The following is a 10,263-nucleotide window of genomic DNA, read 5'->3' as shown; positions in this document are numbered from 1 at the left end:
TCTTGACCATTAGATTATACATTGTAATATGTAGAATATTATTTTCATTTATGTTTTATTATAGAAAATTGATGTATATTCTAGATTTCTCTGGAACATTCTAGAAACTTTAGGAGTATTCCTTAGAACACTATGAAAGGAGGCACAAGGCATTATTTCGAACCAAATCGGTTCAACGCCAGTCTTAAGCCTCCTAGTTATTGTACATTTTCTTCACATAATATATATCTTTTCTTATCATCACTCTCTCTCTCTCTCTCTCTCTCCCTCCCTCTCACTCACTCTTTCCTTCTCTCGAGAGTTCTTCACCTCTCTTAGTACTAATACTTCTTTTAGTACTAAGTCCTTCTCTGTCTTAGTACTGTTCCTGACAGTTTGAACCGATTTTCCCTACCTTCTGTCTCTCTCATTTCTTACTAATCTCTTATTCCTCTTTTCTTTCATCCCACGGCCACTGTTAGCACTGAAGAATATCAATCTGTTTTCTTGGAATTTCAATGCTTGAAAGAGAAGTTCCAAGCTTTGGAACAAGAAAACCAACGGTTGCTGGGGGATCTTTAGCAAATCTCCTTAGAAAAACAGCAAACGCAACAACAACATGGGGAACTTGCGTTACGCGTGCAACAACTCTAAGCAACCATCGTAGCGATGCAACAACAAGGGCCCGAAACACAAGGGATTCATAAAGAACCCAAGATTGGCCTTCCCACGAAGTTCGATGGAACGCGATTGCAGTTTAGAGGGTTCCTTAACCAGGTACGATTAGTTATTCAAATGCATCCTTCCCAGTATCCCACCGATGCATCACGAGTGGGTTTAGTAGGCACTTTGTTAAGTGGCTCAGCGTTGGCATGGTTCGCTCCACTATTAGAGAAGGAATCTCCGTTACTCAACAATTTTGAAGAGTTTCTAGGTGAGTTTAAAGCATGTTTCGGAGATACTGACAGCATCAGGACCGTAATCAACAAAATTCAGCGATTACGCCAAGGTGACCGTCCAGCCTCTGCATACGCTGCAGATTTTCGCCTACTCGCCGCCGATATCCCTTGGGATGATCAAGCGTTGATGGAGCAATTCCGTTATGGTTTACGCAACGATGTCAAGGATTTACTCTTGACCTTCCCCGAAGAGCCAAAGTCCTTAACAGAAGCAATCAGTCGCGTGGTGAGATGTGACAACCGCCTCTTTGAGCGACGTTCAGAACGACAGCTACAGATGCCGAGGGCAAGATCAGAGCCCACCTACGCCTCAGTGGTAGCAAGACCTTTTCCGAGGGAGTCATATAATGTGCCTCCAGCGAATACTCCGACTCCGATGGAGATTGACACTACACGTCGTCGAGGGCCATTATCCGAAGAAGAAAAGCAGCGACGCCGTACAAATCGACTATGTCTTTACTGCGGTGAACCAGGACATATTGCAGTAAATTGCCCCCATAGGCCAAGAAGACAGGTAAACCAAATAGTCGTTAGTTCTAATTGTACTAAACCCGAGCCTATTTCAGTAGGGATATCTGATAGTCCTAATAGTACTAATAGCCCAGATCTAGCGAACAAATTTGATGTCCTTAGTCAGTTAGAAGAAGAGTTAAACGACTAAGTCCAGCCAAAATAGGAGCCGTTTGGTTGGACAACCCTAGATCTGTGCAGCCCATTAGTGGTCCCATTCCCTCTAAGCAAGTTAGTGATGTGTTCGTAGCCCAAGTAATAGTTAGTACTAAAAGTACCCCTCCAGTACATGTCGTAGCAGTCCTAGATTCCGGAGCTAACTCTTGCTTTATGGATAAGAAATTTTCTCAAGCTCATAAGATATCCCTAAGAAAACTCCAGTGTCCAGCCTCTATAGTAGTCATTGATGAACGTCCCATTGCTTCCGGAAATATCATAGAAGAGTCAGAGCCCATTAATATTGTCCTAGATAACTTAGCATGTGTAGTATCATTTAATATTATTAGTATCCCAGAACATCCCATAGTTTTAGGATTACCGTGGTTCGAGTTACATAACCCAGACATAGATTGGAGAACAAGAAAAATCCGGTGTCGACAAACCCAAGGGTCAACTCAAAAGATGGCAACAATTTCGCTACGTCAGTTGCGTAAAGAAGGGCACAAGGAGGAAATGTTCCTCTTTGCAATATCAGTAAACCCCTCCAGCACCACTAAAGAAGAATCCACCATTCAACTTCCTGAGAAGTATCGTCATTACGCCGATGTGTTTGATAAAGTACAAGCCAACACACTTCCTCATCATCGATCGTACGATTGCCCCATCGATTTACAACCGGGAAAAGACCCGCCATGGGGACCGATCTACAATTTGTCACCAACCGAGCTGGAAGTCCTTCGGGCCTATATAGAGGAGAATTTGGAAAATGGTTTCATCCGGCATTCGAAATCTCCAGCGGGCGCGCCCATTTTCTTCGTCAAGAAAAAGGATGGATTGCTTCGTCTCGTTGTAGATTACCGTGGCTTGAATAAGGTTACAATCAGGAATAGGTATGCTCTTCCCCTTATCTCAAGTCTTTTATAACGGATCAATGGTGCCAAGTTCTTCATGAAGATTGACTTACGGGGAGCATATAACCTCGTATGGATCCGACCAGGAGACGAATGGAAGACCGCGTTTCGCACCAGATATGGGCACTTCGAGTATATGGTCATGTCGTTCGGCCTCACTTATGCACCAACAGTCTTCCAACACATGGCTAATGATATATTCCGAGATCTTTTGGATGATTGTTTGATCATCTATTTGGATGATCTACTGGTTTATTCAAAGACCCAAGAAGAACATGATTCTCATGTACTATTAGTACTAAAACGACTTTGAGAACATGGTCTGTATGCAAAGCTGGAAAAATGTAGTTTCAGATGCAACCAAGTGGAATTTCTTGGCTACATCATTTCGTCAGAAGGCATCTCCATGGACCCAGCTAAGGTCAAAACGGTGGTAGAATGGCAGACTCCGCGTTCGGTGCGGGATGTGCAATGCTTCCTAGGCTTTGCCAATTTTTACCGAAAGTTCATACAAGATTACTCAAAGATCGTTCTACCTCTCACATAACTTACCAGGAAGGGACAACCGTTCATCTGGTCTGAAGAAACGGATGTGGATTTCGAGAGTCTTAAAAAGGCATTTACCTCGGCTCCAATTCTAGCTCATGTCGATCCGGAAAAACCATTCATTATCGAAGCTGACGCATCGGATTTTGCATTAGGGAGCATTCTGTCACAACAGGGGAATGATGAGAAGCTACATCCTGTGGCTTTTCACTCACGCAAGTTTGACGCCGCCGAAATCAACTACGAAATTCATGATAAGGAACTATTGGCAATAGTGGATTCTTTTATGCAATGGAGGCATTTTCTGGAGGGATCCTCTCATCCGGTCACCGTATTTAGTGACCACAAGAACCTTGCCTACTTTTAGGATGCTCGTGTGTTGAATCGATGTCAAGCTCGGTGGGCCCACTTCCTCACGCGTTTCGACTTCAAAATTACATATCGTCCGGGGAAGCACCAAGGGAAGGTAGATGCATTATCACGACGTTCGTATCTAGCACCCCGTCCCGGCGAGCCAGCTTTCGATAACCAAAAATAAGTCATCTTGGGACCGACACGACTACAAGCAACACAGATCTTTGACATGCCCATGGATTCCCGCGTTATCGATACCATATGCGAAGACTTGAAGACAGATGCGTTCGCCCAAGCTATACTAGCACAAATTGATCCCTCTCGAGCGTTGTGTTCACAGTCGCAACCACCAGGTACGGACTATCGGCAATTCAAATACCATGATGGATTACTCTTCTTTAAAGAACTTTTGTATGTTCCTAATGGTTCTTGCCGCCTTCAAGTAGTACAAAACTGTCATGACACATATACAGTTGGGCATTTTGGTAGTACTAAAACACTACATTTAGTACAACGATAATTCTGGTGGCCCTATATGCGACAATTTGTCGAGGATTTTGTTTGGACTTGTGATACATGTTGCAGAGCGAAAATGCCAAGGCATCATCCATATGGTTTATTAGAACCATTACCAATTCCAAGCAAGTCGTGGCAATCCATTGCTCTAGACTTCATCACAGATCTTCCAGTCTCTAAGGTGTTCAATGCGATTCTAACGGTGGTCGATCGATATACGAAGATGGCTCATTTCTTGCCATGTACTAAGGAGATCTCCAGTGAAGACACTGCCGAAATTGTCATGCGTGAAGTATGTCGGCATCATGGACTTCTTGATAGTATCATCAGCGACCGTGGACCCCAGTTCGTGTCAAAATTCTGGAAGCACCTTTTTAACATGCTCAAGGTCAGTTGTAACCTCTCCTCCGGCTACCACCCACAAACCGACGGCCAAGCCGAACGAACCAATCAAACGCTGGAGCAGTATCTACGGTGCTTTCTCAGCTATCATTAGGATGACTAGGTAGATATTCTCCACTTCGCCGAATTTGCCTATAACAACTCTATCCACACATCCACGAAAGTTACGCCATTTTATGCTTATACGGGATGTCACCCCCGGTGGTGTGTACTTGAAACCCCAGAGTTGTCCACAAATCCTCGCGCAGAGGATCGTTTGGAGAGGTTACGCAAGATACAAGTGGATTTGTCTACTCATCTCCAACAAGCTCAACAAACACACAAGGTTTATGCGGATCGTCATCGACTCCCATCTAGTTTTAACATTGGAGATCGGGTATGGCTACTCCGACGACACATCAAGATTACTCGCCCATACGAGAAGTTGGATTATCGGCGATTAGGTCCTCTCCGTATTATAGGAAAGATTAATGATGTCGCTTTTCGTCTTGATCTACCTCCACAACTTCGGATACATCCAGTGTTTCATAGTTCTCTCCTCGAACCCTATCAAGAGAGCACCATCCCAGGCCGTATTACACAACCTCCACCCCCGATCGAGCTTGAAGATGGACCTGGGTACGAGGTTGCCGCCATCCTTGATTCCAAGTTTGTTCGCAACAAGCTCTACTATCTAGTCGATTGGCTAGGATATAGTCCCAGCGAGCGTACTTGGGAACCGATAGAGAATGTCACCAATGCTCGTGCTCTTCTTGAAGACTTCCATCGTCAATATCCAGACAAACTGGGTCCTCAATCCAAAACGACTCGTTACACTCGTCGTTTTAAACGAGGGGATAATGTCATGATATGACAAGACTCGAACCCATGACCTTATGCTACATGGGTCGAGCTCTTGACCATTAGATTATACATTGTAATATGTAGAATATTATTTTCATTTATGTTTTATTATAGAAAATTGATGTATATTCCAGATTTCTCTGGAACATTCTAGAAACTTTAGGAGTATTCCTTAGAACACTATAAAAGGAGGCACAAGGCATTATTTCGAACCAAATCGGTTCAACGCCAGTCTTAAGCCCCCTAGTTACTGTACATTTTCTTCACATAATATATATCTTTTCTTATCATCACTCTCTCTCTCTCTCTCGATCTCTCTCTCCCTCCCTCTCACTCACTCTTTCCTTCTCTCGAGAGTTCTTCACCTCTCTTAGTACTAATACTTCTTTTAGTACTAAGTCCTTCTCTGTCTTAGTACTGTTCCTGACACATAGGGCAAGATTTGAACCTTGTACCACCATGTTAATAATTTGAAGATATCCCACATAGGAAGCTATCTGACGTATATTTTCTAGGAAAAAGCTTTAGTCAGAAGAAAACACATGATAAAAGAAAAAGCTACACATGCACATCTAGCGTGCATGAACACTATAGTTCATAGAAAATGCATGATCACTTTTAGAAAAAGCATAAAGAGTGAGGCGGATGTGATTGACTGAGGTGGATGCTTGCATGATCGAGGGAGATAAAGAGACAGAAGATGGCGGAGAGAAAAGGAAGGTCCAAGCCGATGCATACGACAGAGAGATAGCCGATAAGGTGGCTATGGAAAAAACAACAAAGGATGATAATGCCACGGATTCTTGCCCACTAATTCTAGAGACTTCGGGGGTTGCATTCTAGAGGGAACATGAGACCGGAGAGACGAAAGGTGGCAGCGGGAAAGTGGAAGACCAAGCCAATGCGAGTGATGACTACGACGCGGTTATGATTGATCAATAACATAGGGATTCCTCCAATCCTATTCCGAAGACTTTGACAGATGTGCACAAGAGCCAACATGAGACCAGAGAGATGGAAGGTTTCGGTGAGGTAGAGTTCGATGAAGAGTTAAAGCGTAGTAAGAAAGGAAGAATTGAAAGTCGATCCGGCCGGAATTCCGGCCTAAATGAAAGCTGAACCAGGTGGAAGTGGATTCGGCCATAAGTCGATCGGTCCAGCCCGACCCGGCTAGAAATCGTTCTAGCCGGAAGCCGATCGGAGCAGACAGATCCGGACAGAAGTTAATCCGGCTCAACCGGAGGTAGAACCGGTCAGGCCGATGAACACGAGGAAAAGGAAGCCAACCCAAACCAAAACCGATCGATCGAACCCGAACCGGAAGGGGCCCGACTCGGTCAAAACCGATCAACCGAGTCCGATTTGGCCGAACGCGAATACGGATGGAAGTTGACCTAGCCGAAAGCCGATCAGACGAGACCGATCCGGAATGAAGCTAGAGGTCGAAACAATCGAGGCCAGTGAACACGAGGAAGACACGAAGCAGGCACACTACCACGGTCGACAAGGACCAAGTGGATTTAAAGGGTGTTAGTGAGTATGAGATCTCGACAAAGGAGGACTCTAACATGAAGATTGTCAACTCTAATGCGAGATTGTACGATGAAGGTGGACGAAGTGCGGAGTGCCTTGACGAAGGACACAGTCAGAATGAAGGTGGCACATGCACGAGACATGAAGGGTTAAGCTCAAGAAGAACACAACGAGTTATGACAACCAGTCATGGCCATGCAAAGAGTGAACGAAGAATATGGTGGATCGGATGGTGACAATGGTTTGGGTGGAAAGAATGGATGTGCTCAAAATGGAGAGACAAAGTCGACATACCAAGAGAAATGGAGGATGCTATGGGTAAAGGAGAATTATGAGCACTGGCAATTTCGGCACATACCGGAGGATGTGCGGGTTCGGAGGGGGTGAGTGTCGTAGTGTATTTTGTACACTACGTGAAAAACGTATAAAGTACCCGATTCAATAAATATGAAGAAAAAGATAGGAAATATTAAAATATATATTACATGCATAGGGCAAGATTTGAACCTTGTACCACCATGTTAATAATTTGAAGATATCCCACATAGAAAACTATCTGACGCATATTTTGTAGGAAAAAGCTTTAGTTAGAAGAAAATGCATGATAAAAGAAAAAGCTACACATGCACATCTAGTGTGCATGAACACTATAGTTCATAAAAAATGCATGATCACTTTTAGAAAATGCATGTTAGAGAAAGCATATAGTCTATTGATTGAGAAAGCATGGAGTCCATAGTTAGAGAAAAACCATGGATTGCTAAGACTCTCTCATCACTATATAAGGATGTGGAGCACAATGTAATAAGGGGGAAATAAATAAATAAATAAATAAATAAATAAATAAATAAATAAATTAGGGGGGTGAAAATATTTGGAAATTGGATATGTTTCTAAGTATCGATTAATAAACTATTCTCATGGGATTCATGAGGTTTCTATATTTTTCTCTTTCAATCTAAATTCATATTTTTATCTAAATAAAAAAAAACATCTAATACAATACAGTTGTGGGATTCACAAGATTCTATATCTCTTTCTTATAATCTACTCATAACTAGATTAGCCTCAAATTCTTCCTCCTCCTAGTCGAAAACCTCGACGGTTCCCACCTGACTCACGCAACGATTCGGCGCCGAAAGGCATGACACCGTATGAACATATCGAAGTTCAACTTCGCAGCTCACGACCCGCTCACGAACAAAGTGATAATGCACTTGTATGTGCTTTGTCCGAGCATGGAGTATAGGGTTCTTGGCGAGCTGTATATGGCTTACATTGTCGCCGAAGATTAGGATCGGGGTCGGCACGTTGATCCGAAGGTCTCGTAGTAATCACCAAAGCCAGATGGCTTCACAGATGGTAATGGTAGCGCCCCGGTATTCAGTCTCAGTGCTTGACAGAGCCACTATTGGCTGCTTTTTGCTGCTCCATGCAATAGCCGTGCTACCAAGAGAGAACATGTAACCAAAGGTGGATCGGCAATCCGATGCATCACCAGCCCAGTTGGCATTGGTATATCTTACTAGTGTCGCAACTATACCTTGTCGGTATACCAGTCCCCTGTCCTTCGTGTCGCTCACATATCACAATAGTTGATGCGCGCACTGAAGGTGCTCCAGGGTCGGCCTTTGCATAAATTGGCTTATCACTCCGATCGGATAACTGATGTCGTTTCAAGTGATTGTCAAGTAGATAAGGCTTTCGACAATTTGTTGGAACCGTTTCTCATTACAGGCCGGTCTGGAGTTGGGACGTAGCTTTAGGTTCCGGTCTAGGGGTGTGGAGATCGGACAACATTCCGTCATGCCGAACTTGTACAACATATTCAACACATAATGGCGTTGTGAGAGCAATATGTTGTCGGGGGTCCGGATCACCTCGATCCCAAGAAAATAATGAACGTCCCCCAAGTCCTTCATTTCAAATGCATCCGACAACTGGGACTTCACTCGGCAGATTTCATCAAGTCCGGGTCCGGTGATGACTAAATCATCTACATTATAGTAGAATACAAACCGGACTGTCTGGGCCTTTCCGGATTCTCATCTAGAGTACCGAATTCTTCGTCTTGTACCTGAACCTCTCCGGGTTCACTAGCCTCATCCTCCAGAATCGGGTCTTCGTTGGGAGTTGGAGTCGTTAGAGAGTACCATGATGCCGACTCATCAAACTTGACTTACTCGAACCTGTTTAGTTCGGGGGTTATAACACTTTATACCCCTTTTGTTCATGTGACTAGCCAGAAAGTATGCACTTCTTCGACTTCCGACAAGTATGCACTTCTCATCCGGTATATGCACATATGCTATGCTACCGAATATCGGAAGGTGTCTCAAACTCGGCTTCCGCCCAAAATATAGCTCATGTGCTAACACCTTATCTCCGATCCGGTTTTGGATGTAGACGGCCGCCCGGACTGCCTCAGCCCAGTAGAACTGGGCATGTTTTTCTCCTCTAGCATTGCCCTTGCCGCGTCGACAATCGACCGGTTCTTCCTCTCAGCCACACCGTTTTGTTCCGGTGTGTATCGGCACCTGAATTCTCTCCAAATTCCTTTTTGCTGCAGATAACTGTTGAATTGGCCGGAAAAGTATTCTTTTCCGCCATCCGATCACAAGCAGTTGATCTTTCTTTTTGCTTCCCTCTCGACTAGGCTTTGTAGATTCCGGAAACGGTCGAAGACTTCACTTTTCCTCTCAATGAGGTAGATCCATGTGTGCCAGCTGTAGTCGTCGATGAAGGAGACGAAATACTGATCCCCGCCAAGACTAACATTCTGTGTCGGTCCCCATACATCCGAATGGATTAAGTCGAGCTTGTTACAGCTCCGGTTTTGTTTAGTCGGGAATGAAAGCCAGTGTTGCTTCCCGAGTTGGCAAGTTTCACATATTTGGCCCTTCCAGCCACTGAATTTTGGCAATCCGAGAACTACCTATTTCGATTCCAGGTCTTGAAGCCTCCTTTAGTTGATGTGGTCGATCCACTTGTGCTAAAGATCGTTGTCCGATTTAGCCTTCTATCCTTTGGCAAACAAGGCGGTGCCGACGTCATTGGTGTCGAAGATGAACATCCTTCCGTCTCTGCAACCTTGCCCAATTATCCGGCCTTCTTCCTCGATGAAGCACCTGAGGTGCATAAACCGCACCTGCATTCCCTACTCGACGATTTGGCCGACCGATACCAGGTTCTTTGTGATTGTCGGAACGTGAAGTATGTTCATCAACTTTCCCTTTTGTCCAAGAGGAGTTAAAGGGACTTCTCCGATGTGCACAATCGGGTGAGGGGTGTTGTCCCCGGTTTCAACGATCCCCGGTTGTTTCAGTTTCTCTAAAAATGAGAACTACTCTTCATGGCTCGTTGTTGTATTATTTTTTACACACGATAATAAAAGTAATGAAATCAAGTTATGTGAGTGTAAAGTTTGAGAAGATTGGCAAAAACAAAACTGTGAGATATCCCACATAGATAGGACAACATTGGATCCCATATTATATAAGAAAAGCTAGAACCTATTAGTTTATGTCTATGTGTGAAGCACATGTTCAAGG

This window comes from Azolla caroliniana, unplaced genomic scaffold (assembly GCF_043228905.1).
Source record: "Azolla caroliniana isolate FFs.n. ecotype wild unplaced genomic scaffold, voAzoCaro1.0.p SCAF_1, whole genome shotgun sequence".
Classification (NCBI taxonomy): Eukaryota; Viridiplantae; Streptophyta; class Polypodiopsida; order Salviniales; family Salviniaceae; genus Azolla; species Azolla caroliniana.
Note: the sequence above shows the minus strand (reverse complement) of the source record.